The following is an 11,837-nucleotide window of genomic DNA, read 5'->3' on the forward strand; positions in this document are numbered from 1 at the left end:
CCACATTACCTTTCACTTACACATACTTGCCACATATCCATACCACATCTTTACACTACGCAAAGCCTCATTAACCCCTTCAGTACTGGGACGCATTTTTACCTTGAGTTTTGTGTATGATTAGACATTAGGAAGGGTCTATTGAGGTCAGAAGATTAATGGCCACAGTCTTCACTATTTTAATCCCCCCCATGAATTTCGGAAGCTGTATAAAAGCACCAAATATTAAGAAGAATGAATATGAAAACGCGTCCTGGTACTGAAGGCCGTTAAGCATCATTCCAGAAAGCTACCATCATTCCACCAAGGTCGCGGCACGTCATCGCACCTCACACCTCACCCACCACCACGTCATGTCCTCTCGTAACCACACTAGCCACCCTATCACATTGCAAGCTACGCCACACCGTCACCACACAAGATATTGCAACACGAACGCGTAGAATATCTTGATGAAAAAATTGGCATCAGAACCTCCTCGAATTTCTCTCATGATGGAGAGTCGTAATGAATAATGAACGAGAAAAGTGTGTGTGTGTGTGTGTGTGTGTGTGTGTGTGTGTGTGTGTGTGTGTGTGTGTGTGTGTGTGTGTGTGTGTGTGTGTGTGTGTGTGTGTGTGTGTGTGTGTGTGTGTGTGTGTGTATGAGGGTCAATTGTCAGGCCTAGAGTTGCTGGACGCATCTTATTTTGATCTCTCTCTCTCTCTCTCTCTCTCTCTCTCTCTCTCTCTCTCTCTCTCTCTCTCTCTCTCTCTCTCTCTCTCTCTCTCTCTCTCTCTCTCTCTCTCTCTCTCTCTCTCTCTCTCTCAGCCGACTGGTGACTGTCAAGACTACAATGATCAATTACTCCTTAGTTCAGATATTCGATCTACATATCACAAGTACGTAATGAACATCATGATATTCTTCCTAACACTTTCACTCCGAAGGCTTCCTATTTCAGCACTTCGTACTTCGTCTGGTAGTCTTTCTTCTTACAAAGTCAATTCTTCCAACAAACAATTCTTCATCTCTCTACACTTGCTCCTCTCTTACCTCTTTCTACTTGCCTTACAATTCTTCCTCTCCCAGCTATTACTTCCTCGTCTATCACTTCTTCTGACATCTACTAATCTCCTTGGTCTTCTTCCTTGTCTCTCAGTCTTCTATCACTGCTTCCTCTTTGGACTCCTCCTCTCCCAGCTTTTCTTTATATAGTCCTCTTTACTTCAGTACTTTCAACTTCCCCAGTCTTTCCTCTGCCATCTCTTCCCCTTCTTAGCCAAACTGTCCCTGCTTCCTTACTCCTCTACTTCATCATTGTCTTACCACCGGTAGGAAAAAGCTAACTGCCCACCACAGTGCATACAGTCAGCTGTGAGGAGCCACCCATCCAATGTGCTGACCCGACGGCGCCCTGTGCTCGCTCCCTCGCCACGCCACGCCCATTCACCGCCAGAGGCACCAAATGTAAAAATAATTAAAAAAGGAAAAATAATAAAAATGCAGTAGTAGATTTAAACAAACGTAACTGTTTTTGCTGATTGATGTTAACAACTAAAGATTACTGAACTGATATTTTTTGTTGTTATGTAAATATTCACTTTCTAACAATGGTATGGTAATGGTAGTTGTTGCTATAGTAGTTGAGGAACAGATGGTTAAAGACTCATACACTGTTAACAGAAGCAGAAGCAGAAGCAGAAGCAGAAGTAGTAGAAGTAGTAGTAGTAGTAGTAGTAGTAGTAGTAGTAGTAGTAGTAGTAGTAGTAGTAGTAGTAGTAGTAGTAGTAGTAGTAGTAGTAGTAGTAGTAGTAGTAGTAGTAGTAGTAGTAGTAGTCTTATCACTACCATAGTTTACCATGCAAGATTAGACTAGCTGTTTTAATCAAGAGTTGTATAGTAAATTTGCGTTAGTTGAAGAACACGATATCTTTGAGAACCAGTGCCATCAACATCAAAGATTCTTATTTTGTGAGTACAATTCCAATATTTCAAGGAATACCACACCTTCTCTCATTTCAAATCCCTCCCTTTCTCGGTAAGCGCGGATTGCTTGACGATAAATAACAATAAAACACAATTTCTTCTGGTCTGCTGGTGACGAAATAAGGTGTCACATATATGAAGAAAAATCAAATAACTCTTGCAATTAAAGAGATTGAGAGAAGTGTGTGTGTGTGTGTGTGTGTGTGTGTGTGTGTGTGTGTGTGTGTGTGTGTGTGTGTGTGTGTGTGTGTGTGTGTGTGTGTGTGTGTGTGTGTGTGTGTGTGTGTGTTTAGTCTTGAGGATTATTATGAAAGAACACAGGAAAGGCTAAAAAAAAAAAAAGGGAGCACAGCAATCACGGGTAGAGGCGCAAACACAGCGTGGGTGATGATGAAGAGCCAATCCAGCTGGTCTTTACCTTTACCTGCCTGCTCGTGACCTGACGATGGAGAGAAAACAAAAATAAAAGTAGTAAAAAAGAGCAACACGAAGAGCTTGAGTTGAAGCGGAAATTACACTAAGAATTTTTAGGTATTCGACAAGCAATATCATGTGAGAGGAAATTAACACGGAGAATGATAAGAATGCGAAGAGATAAGTCGCGAGAGGGCGGGGCAGCGAGCGGCGAGGCTGGGGGCGGCGTCCTCGTCACTCCAAGGCGAACTAAATGAACTGATAAACAAAATACATAAAGGACTATAAAGGGAATCAAGTAAAACGTCATATAGTCAAACGGTAAAAGCCACGTTCATTTCTCACAACAACAATCTTTTTTTTCTCTCCGTTTATTCGTGTTACTGCTGGCTTTTGCTCTTTTCCTCGTGTTCTTTGCGTGTCATCGTTGTCACTAACAATACACCGAATTCTTTCCGGACGGTCTTTGTATTCGTGGTGACTTTCTATTCAATCATCTATTTTCTAATCTGGTAATTGCTTGCTGGCCCCAAATGTCATTGGATTATAGCTTCTGGGCTTTTACGTGGATTAGGCTTTCAGTGGAACAATTACTAGATTAACGGAAGACTAGATTATTCGGTAAGGACTATCCGTGTGTCTATTGATCCGGCGCAGGAGTAGAGAGCCAGTCCTGCTACCTACCCACCTACCTACCTGTCCATTTATCTGTCTATCTTACCTACCTCCTACTCATCAGTCGCGCTATAGTAAGGCCTGCTACTAAGTTACCTAACCTACCTGTCTTTGTCTACCTGCTGCCTATCTATCTATCTATCTATTTACCTGCCTTGCTACTTCCACCCACCTGTCGTCCCATCATCCCCTCATCCTTTCATCACGACCCAATTACATCCACGGCTGTATTTTTTAGATGGAACTTGTGAATTAATTGCAGCTGCCCAGCGTCGACGGTCTAATCAAACATCTGTAACGCCATCGATCATTCACGGTCTGAAATTACGCGAGGGAAAGCGACAGATTAAGCTTACCGGGGACAAAAGGAGAAAAATGTCGCTCCCAGTTCTTCAAATACAAATGTGTGTGTAATTGTTGTCTCTCAGGCTGTAACGGTACGCCGGGGAGAGGCGGACGCGACCTGCAGGTACATAAGAGGCGCCTAATGACACATTCAGGTACTCTGCAGAACACCTAGAGTAATAACCTGTGCAGTGATTACCGGCAGGTGGCGAGCAGGTGATGACAGGCCTGAGCCGGGGTGATAACTGGGTGATGACGGGGTGATGACGGGGTGATGACGACCCTTCTGATGACCCTCTGACGACCCGACTCTTCATCACCACCACGAAACAAGAGAGAGAAATGAGCCTGGGGAGAGGAAAGGAGAGAGTGAGAGAGTGAGAGAGGAAGAGGGTGAGGGTGGAGAATGCAGGTTGTTTCTCGTGCCTAGTAGGAGCACACTTACGTAGCTTTACATTTAATCAAGCGTTGCTGGCTTTACACGATCGCCAGGCTCCAGATCTTGCCGAGTATAAGACCAGTGATAACCCAAGGCAGCTTCAGGGAAATGACTTCCAGAGAGACGTTCGTATAATAATTCCCTGCTCCCTCTTTGTCCTCTTTCTCTCTCCCTCCCATCTATAGCGACACCTTACCAACTCAGCAATAACACTTTTTTTTTTGCAATCAATCAATCTACTCCTCCTTAATTCTTCCCTTCATCTTCTTTCCAAAGTGTAATAATTCCCTTCTCTCCCTCATCGTCCTCTGCTTCTCTCCCTCACATCTATAGCGACGCCTTACAAACTCAGCTATAACTTTTTTTTTTCAATCAATCAATCTACTTTTTTTTCAGTTCTTCCCTTCATCTCCTTTCCATTTCCCTCTTTTCTAAGCTCTCTTCCATTCCTGACTCCCATTCCTCACTACTACTCTTCCTCCTCCTCTTCGCCTTTTCTTCATCATCCCCCTCCATTCTCCCTCCTCTCAATCTACTCCTCCCATCTCCCCCCCCACCGCCAGGTAGCACCCGTAGTGAACATGTGCAAGGATTTCCCTGGTGACTTTGCAGCAATGACTTCTTTTCCCTCGCGGCCCGCATTAGCTACCTCTCTCAAGGCGCACACGCACACGCACACGCACGCACACGCACACACATACACACACGATACAGCCATCTGATCTACCTTGCCTGAGATGCGAAGTTCTCGTTTTAAGCTTTTCCAATGATGACAAATTCTCTCTCTCTCTCTCTCTCTCTCTCTCTCTCTCTCTCTCTCTCTTTCATGATTATGGCTCATTTAATCACAAGAACAGTAAATAAACGTAAAATAAAGAAGAAATACATAAGGAAGTTAAAATAATTCTTAGCCATTTTTTTTTTTTATTCTCAAGATGATTCAGGTGACACTAACTTTCATTTCCTCACACCTGTCTCACCTGAGGGCTTTTATCTGACAAGTGATGATACCTTAATCAAAGCACACCTTTTCTTCCTCATCTTCACTCTTCATTAATGGCTCACCTGCACCTACACCTTCATTAAAGCAATTTCACAACACTGGCAACGCAAAATGCAGTTAAAATATTGCCTATTGACTCTCACCCGCTCCCCGCACACCTATCAACAGGCTTACTGATAAGATATACACTCCACCCACACATATCCACACACGCACACTAATAAACAATACGCACCCACACACACCCATCCATACCCACAGTAAAAAAAAAGGCATCGTACCACACACTCCTACTCCACCTCATCCCTTAATGCCCATACCAGCCACACCCACACTCACCCACGCCTACCCACGCCCTGCAGAGCGCCACACACCTCCATCAGGGTAAAGCCTAAATCCAGACCACTTCCACTTTCATTCGAGCATCCAAATTACCTTGTTTCCCTCGAGTCCAGTTCCTCATCAGCTATAGAACACGAAGTTAGGCAAACAAAGTGAGAAACAATCGACCTTCCCTTTCAGAGCAGGCACTTTAGGCGAAAAAGGAAATGAGAGAGAGAGAGAGAGAGAGAGAGAGAGAGAGAGAGAGAGAGAGAGAGAGAGAGAGAGAGAGAGAACATAGACACTCACATGTACAAAACTACAATATAACTCTCTCTCTCTCTCTCTCTCTCTCTCTCTCTCTCTCTCTCTCTCTCTCTCTCTCTCTCTCTCTCTCTCTCTCTCTCTCTCTCTCTCTCTCATAACATTATAATAAGAACAAAAAAATTGCAAAACAAAACAAAAGCGAGAAAAAAAGAGCATGATTCTATACCAGTTTGGGAGACTCTGGCCTCTCTCAATAGCTTGGCGTAAAGTTTATAAATATCAAGTGTACAGTTTCCTGGCGTCAATTTCAGATTTAGCCGAGCTCCCTTCATACATTACCCTCGGGCAGGCATAGCAGATAATGGCGTCCGGGGAAATCAAACGCTCTAGCTTTAATGCATCTACAAGTCCCAGTGCAGGTGTAAAAAAATTATTCATTGCCCCAGACCAAATTGCAACGCGTTTGACAAGTGCGGTGAGGCGGGCGCGGGATGACTGGCGTAGATGCCGATGGAATGGCCGACATGGGAAGTGGTAAAAGGGAATTGCGAGGAGCGCAGAACAAAGAGGGAGGATAGAGAAACAGAAGGGACGGAACAGAGGCGGATAAAAGAGTGAATAAAAGTGGCGGAGGCCGGAAAAGGTATGGCGGCGAGGATGAAAAGAAAATTGAAAAGAAGAAATGTATAACACACCAACCCAGCAGCAGCGAAGAGCAAGTTACGAACACCGCCTGCTGGAGGATGACAAAGGGGAAGAAATGACCAACGCTTCAGGTCAGCCAAGGTCGTGAAGAAAGGAAATTGAGCCGAAATAATTAAAGCTTTAGGGAATGTGGTGTCGTGTGGTGTGGTGTGACTGCAAGTGTGACAGTGTGATTATGATGAAAAAAAACACATTATGGTTATGAGAGAGAGAGAGAGAGAGAGAGAGAGAGAGAGAGAGAGAGAGAGAGAGAGAGAGAGAGAGAGAGAGAGAGAGAGAGAGAGAGAGAGACATTATAGTTGTAACCTGGAGGTGCCAAAGTCATTAATTCTCACCTGTCTGTGTGGTGGCTCAGGTATTAATTATTCTCGCTGGCCGCTGGTGGTCGCCGTGCTCAAGTAACAAGACGCGGGACTCTTGCAGGTGTGGCCGCGGCATTCTCCTTCAACTCACACCTCCAGATTAATTACCAACGCGAATTATGCTCAGATCAGTGACAAGGATTATCTCCAGGTGTCTGCCTTGCCGGGAACGAGATGGCAGAGGCACCAAACCTGAAAGCATAGACAAAGTGGCAGGGTGAACTGTATAGAAAGATGGAATGCAAGCGAAAGGAATAGAGGAGCTTTTGATGGTGTGAAGTATGATATTAACCACTTCAGTACCATGACGAGTTTCCATATTCAATCTGATTACAATTTGTTAATCTTTATACAGCTTCAGAAACTTATGTGAGGATTAAAACAGTAAAAGACTGTGGCCATTAATCTTTTGACTACCATAGACTCTTTCTAATACAAATAAAATCGTCTAATCACACCCAAAACTCAAGGTAAAGATGTGTCTCAGTACCGAAGGGGTTAAAAGGATAATATGGATGCAGAGGCGTGTGGCAGGGTGAACTAGGATAAAGAAAAAAAAAAAGAATTACAAGTGATAGTAAGAGACAGAGGAGCGTGTGGTGCTCAGAAGTATAAATGTGGAAATGGAAGAAGCATTGGCGAGGACAGGGAACAGAGGGTCTTGTGACAATGCATATGATATTTTTACGAATTGAAAGAATGAAAAAAAAATGACTTCTTTCAGAATGGAATGCAGGGTTCTGATAGAATATAGAAATTTGAAGCACAGTAGAAAACAAGGACAACGGCAAGTAAAAAAGGAAACTATACAAGAAGAAAGGTAAAAAGAGACAAAAAAAAGACTAATAATTGATGATAAAGGAAAGAAAAGAGATGATCAGATGAAGGAAGGAATATACATGATAAACAGAATAAAGATAAGGAGAGGCTTGGCTAATAAAAGAAACTCGAGCCAAAGAAAGAGGTACCGGAGCTGATAAGAAAAAAAAACGATGCATAACATAAATAAGGAAATAAAAATTTGAAAAGGAAAGAAAATAAAAAAAAATCAATGACATGTATAATAAGACCAGCACAATACTAGTTAAATGAGCAATACAAATAGGAAAGACAATATGGGTGGGCAAAAGAAAAGATTTGAAGTATAAAAGAGTAATATTAACCCTGAAAATTGTAAGATACTGACAAGAAATATATCAGGTTTGTATCATTTCAATCTGACACTGGAAACTGGAGTACACTTCGCTGATACTGAAATGCGATTCGATATTAAAGTTTACTTTTAACCACGTCACTTCAAGACCTTCACCTGTCTGGGAGGAGAACCGAGAACCGAGGCATCCAACTCCAATAGTGAGAACCAAGAGGAAGCTCCCAGTGGGCTCTTCAAGGTTCTCTACTGTAATTTCCTGTCTCTCTCTCTCTCTCTCTCTCTCTCGTCAATCTTGTTAGAGAGCAAAAAGTTCCCAGCGGTTTTACTTCATCTATAAATACGTTTGTGTACATGATTGTGAGGCAGCGAGGCGTGTCACGGATCTTACTGTGTGTGTGTGTGTGTGTGTGTGTGTGTGTGTGTGTGTGTGTGTGTGTGTGTGTGTGTGTAATTCACTGTTGATCTGCTGCAGTCTCTGACGAGACAGCCAGACGTTACCCTACGGAACGAGCTCAGAGCTCATTGTTTCCGATCTTCGGATAGGCCTGAGACCAGGCACACACCACACACCGGGACAACAAGGTCACAACTCCTCGATTTACATCCCGTACCTACTCACTGCTAGGTGAACAGGGGCTACACGTGAAAGGAGACACACCCAAATATCTCCACCCGGCCGGGGAATCGAACCCCGGTCATCTGGTTTGTGAAGCCAGCGCTCTAACCACTGAGCTACCGGGCCGTGTGTGTGTGTGTGTGTGTGTGTGTGTGTGTGTGTGTGTGTGTGTGTGTGTGTGTGTGTGTGTGTGTGAGACAACTTCACTCTAATAGGCACACCACATTCATCCCCCTCCCCACCACTCCTTCCTCTTCCTCTTCCTCTTACTCCTCCTCTTCCTCTTCCTCCTCCTCCTCCTCCTCCTCCTCCTCCTCCTCCTCCTCCTCCTCCTCCTCCTCCTCCTCCTCCTCCTCTTACTCCTCCTCCTCCTCCTCCTCCTCCTCCTCCTCCTCCTCCTCCTCCTCCTCCTCCTCCTCCTCCTCCTCCTCCTCCTCCTCCTCCTCCTCTTCCACTTCCTCTTCCTCCCCCCAATACACTCACACACATTTTGATTTTACAGAGAACATAAAGAAAATGAAGCCACTCAATTGGGTGGAGCGATAAGAATTACAGTACAGACGAATATATATGCAATGGCAAAGCAATTCACTTCACCCCCTTGTTCATTTCATTGCACTTTCCAATTTCCTTTGCAAATGTGTGTGTGTGTGTGTGTGTGTGTGTGTGTGTGTGTGTGTGTGTGTGTGTGTGTGTGTGTGTGTGTGTGTGAGAGAGAGAGAGAGAGAGAGAGAGAGAGAGAGAGAGAGAGAGAGAGAGAGAGAGAGAGAGAGAGAGAGAGAGAGAGAGAGAGAGAGAGAGAGAGAGAGAGAGAGAGAGAGAGAGAGAGAGAGAGAGAGAGAGAGAGAGAGAGAGAGAGAGAGAGAGAGAGAGAGAGAGAGAGAGAGAGAGAGAAGAGAGAGAGAGAGAGAGAGAGAGAGAGAGAGAGAGAGAGAGAGAGAGAGAGAGAGAGAGAGAGAGAGAGAGAGAGAGAGAGAGAGAGAGAGAGAGAGAGAGAGAGAGAGAGAGAGAGAGAGAGAGAGAGAGAGAGAGAGAGAGAGAGAGAGAGAGAGAGAGAGAGAGAGAGAGAGAGAGAGAGAGAGAGAGAGAGAGAGAGAGAGAGAGAGAGAGAGAGAGAGAGAGAGAGAGAGAGAGAGAGAGAGAGAGAGAGAGAGAGAGAGAGAGAGAGAGAGAGAGAGAGAGAGAGACAGACAGACAGACAGACAGACAGACAGACAGACAGACAGAGACAGACAGACAGACAGACAGACAGACAGAGAGGTGGAGCAAACACAGACAAACAGCCAGACAGCCAGCCAACGAGCCAGACAGAGGCACACGGTAAGGCATACAAAGACAAAAAAAGTGAGATAGAAAAACGGGGAAAAGAAATAAAGAACAAAGAGATTAAAAGAAAAAAGAAAAGGGTAAGAAAAAAACAGAGAAAGAATTACAGGTAGACAAGACCAGGTAAGAAAAAAACATCAAGAAAACGTAAAATAAAAAATATATCATGAGGAAAACTGACCTTGAGATGAAAGAGAGAGAGAGAGAGAGAGAGAGAGAGAGTAAACACAGGATCACGGAGGAGCGAAAAAGAGACACAAAAATGACAGGAAAAACGGCTGAAAAAATAAGGTAGGCAAGGTAAACAGAAAATAATTGACAGCAACAAGAACAGGTGAGGAAGAAACCCCGCAAAATTCAGGATGTCGGCTGGACCCTGGATTCTCTCTCTCTCTCTCTCTCTCTCTCTCTCTCTCTCTCTCTCTCTCTCTCTCTCTCTGGTAAAAAAAAATAATGTTATCAAAGTTCCGAGCAGCGATATTATTTGGAAGTTAATTATGAGCGCGCCGGGCAACACTCTGGCTCTCTCCACCGCGCCCAGAAAGTTTGGCAAGTGTTTCTGCCTCCAGGTAATTTAACACTGATTTGTAAATAATTCATGTTACGATCTGGTGAATTAGAAGTGAATTAGTCGGAAAGTTTTTCATCCCAAATGACATTAAGGTTACGCGAGACTAAAAAAGACTAAACCTAGCGTGTATTGGTAAAGTTTTAAACACCTAATTTCTATGCATGATATATTCCGCCCGAGGCCAAAGGGTGAGGATTACGACGAAAGCAAACTGTAAAGATAATTGGAAGCACATTTACCTGGTCGATGAGAGACGAGTGGCTGTGAAACCCTCTTGCTCGTGAGCGTGGACGAATGAAGAACACACACAGGAAAAGAAGTAGAAATGGAAGTAGAAATAGAAGCAGAAACAGACGCATCAGTGACACAGCTTCCAATACCCGGATCGTTTTGCGTTTTTTATGATGATTACTCCTGTTTTTTCTTTATTTTTCGCCTCTCGGACACGTCAAGCAAGGCCGACAAACAGGCAAACAAGACTGTGCTTTATATCACACGTGCAATATATCCGGGCGGCGATGTTTAAATGTAAATTCCCCCGATCATAATAACCCATAAATCCAACTCCGCCCCGTATTTACGTCCACATAAACATCACGGCTAATGTTCAAACAATTATTCCAGTGTTCCCTCCCTTGCCTCCGCCGCAGCATTTTTCCTCCTGCTGCTGGTGTTGTTCCTGGCGCTGGTGGTGGTGGTGGTGGTGGTGGTGGCGACAACCAGACTCTAAGCATTGATTCCACGTTAACCTTCCTTGATTTTGTGTTACGTTCCGTTCGTTTTGACTGGTCGTTTCGTAGTTTCACCCGTGATTCTCGTTGGTTTCGTGTTATGTGTTTTCGTTTGCGGGTTTTCTTCTGTCTTGTTTTAGTTCGTGTTCTTCGTTTCTCTCTCTTCTTGGAATTCTTATTATTATTGAGTTGTCTTTCCTTTATTTTTTCGATCGCTGTTAGTCTTCGCCGTTTTGTTGTTGTTGTTGTTGTTGTTGCTGTTCTTGTACTTTCATCTATAATAATTCAATATTCGCTAAAAATCACTTACTTATTTTTTCTTATTTTCTCACTTACTGTTGTTGTTGTTGTTGTTGTTGTTACTGTTGCTGCTGTTCTTGTAGTTCTTGTAGTTTCATCTATAAGACTGCAATACTCGCTAAAAATCAAACTTTTATTTATCTTTCTTATTTTCTCACTCACACTATGTCTTTTGTGAATTCTTTGTGGTTTTCGTCACCTTCATGGCATGTTTTCTCACTTCCGCTGTGCCTTTATTGCAATTTCTTCGATCATTCCACGTTTTTCACACTACTAAGCGTTATTATTCGCTAACACCGTAATACTGTCGCTTAATTTCCTCGTTATTCGCTGTTAAACTCATGTTATCGTCCTTCGCTTCCCTGATATCGAACTACAATACGCTTCAAGGATGTTAAAGACGACGAGTGAGCCAGCGGAGCAGTGAAGCAGTGAAGCATTGAAGCACCGAGGCCGCGAGGTGATCAGCGGAGCCTGACATGAAGTGGCCAGGAGGCGATTCTCTTGTCTCCGGTGTTAAAAGAAGCGATGATATATTTACTATGTGTGTGTGTGTGTGTGTGTTTATATTACAAAGATCAAATTATAAGAACCTTGATTCTAATTTCTAAACAAATAAAAGCACTCCAATACACACACAC

The 11,837-nt window shown here is 43.7% G+C and overlaps 1 long non-coding RNA gene across 1 annotated transcript; it reads right to left on the bottom strand.

Moving 5' to 3' along the window:
• Positions 1-2,310: 2,310 nt before the first annotated feature.
• Positions 2,311-11,554, bottom strand: LOC123510621. The gene is made up of 4 exons (XR_006676560.1): positions 11,233-11,554; positions 6,473-6,691; positions 3,602-3,750; positions 2,311-2,407 (listed from the first exon to the last, which is right to left on the bottom strand). It is a non-coding gene; the product is annotated as an uncharacterized LOC123510621 (long non-coding RNA).
• Between the last annotated feature and the right edge of the window lie 283 nt (positions 11,555-11,837).

The sequence above is a fragment of the Portunus trituberculatus genome, chromosome 29 (genome assembly GCF_017591435.1).
Source record: "Portunus trituberculatus isolate SZX2019 chromosome 29, ASM1759143v1, whole genome shotgun sequence".
NCBI lineage: Eukaryota > Metazoa > Arthropoda > Malacostraca > Decapoda > Portunidae > Portunus > Portunus trituberculatus.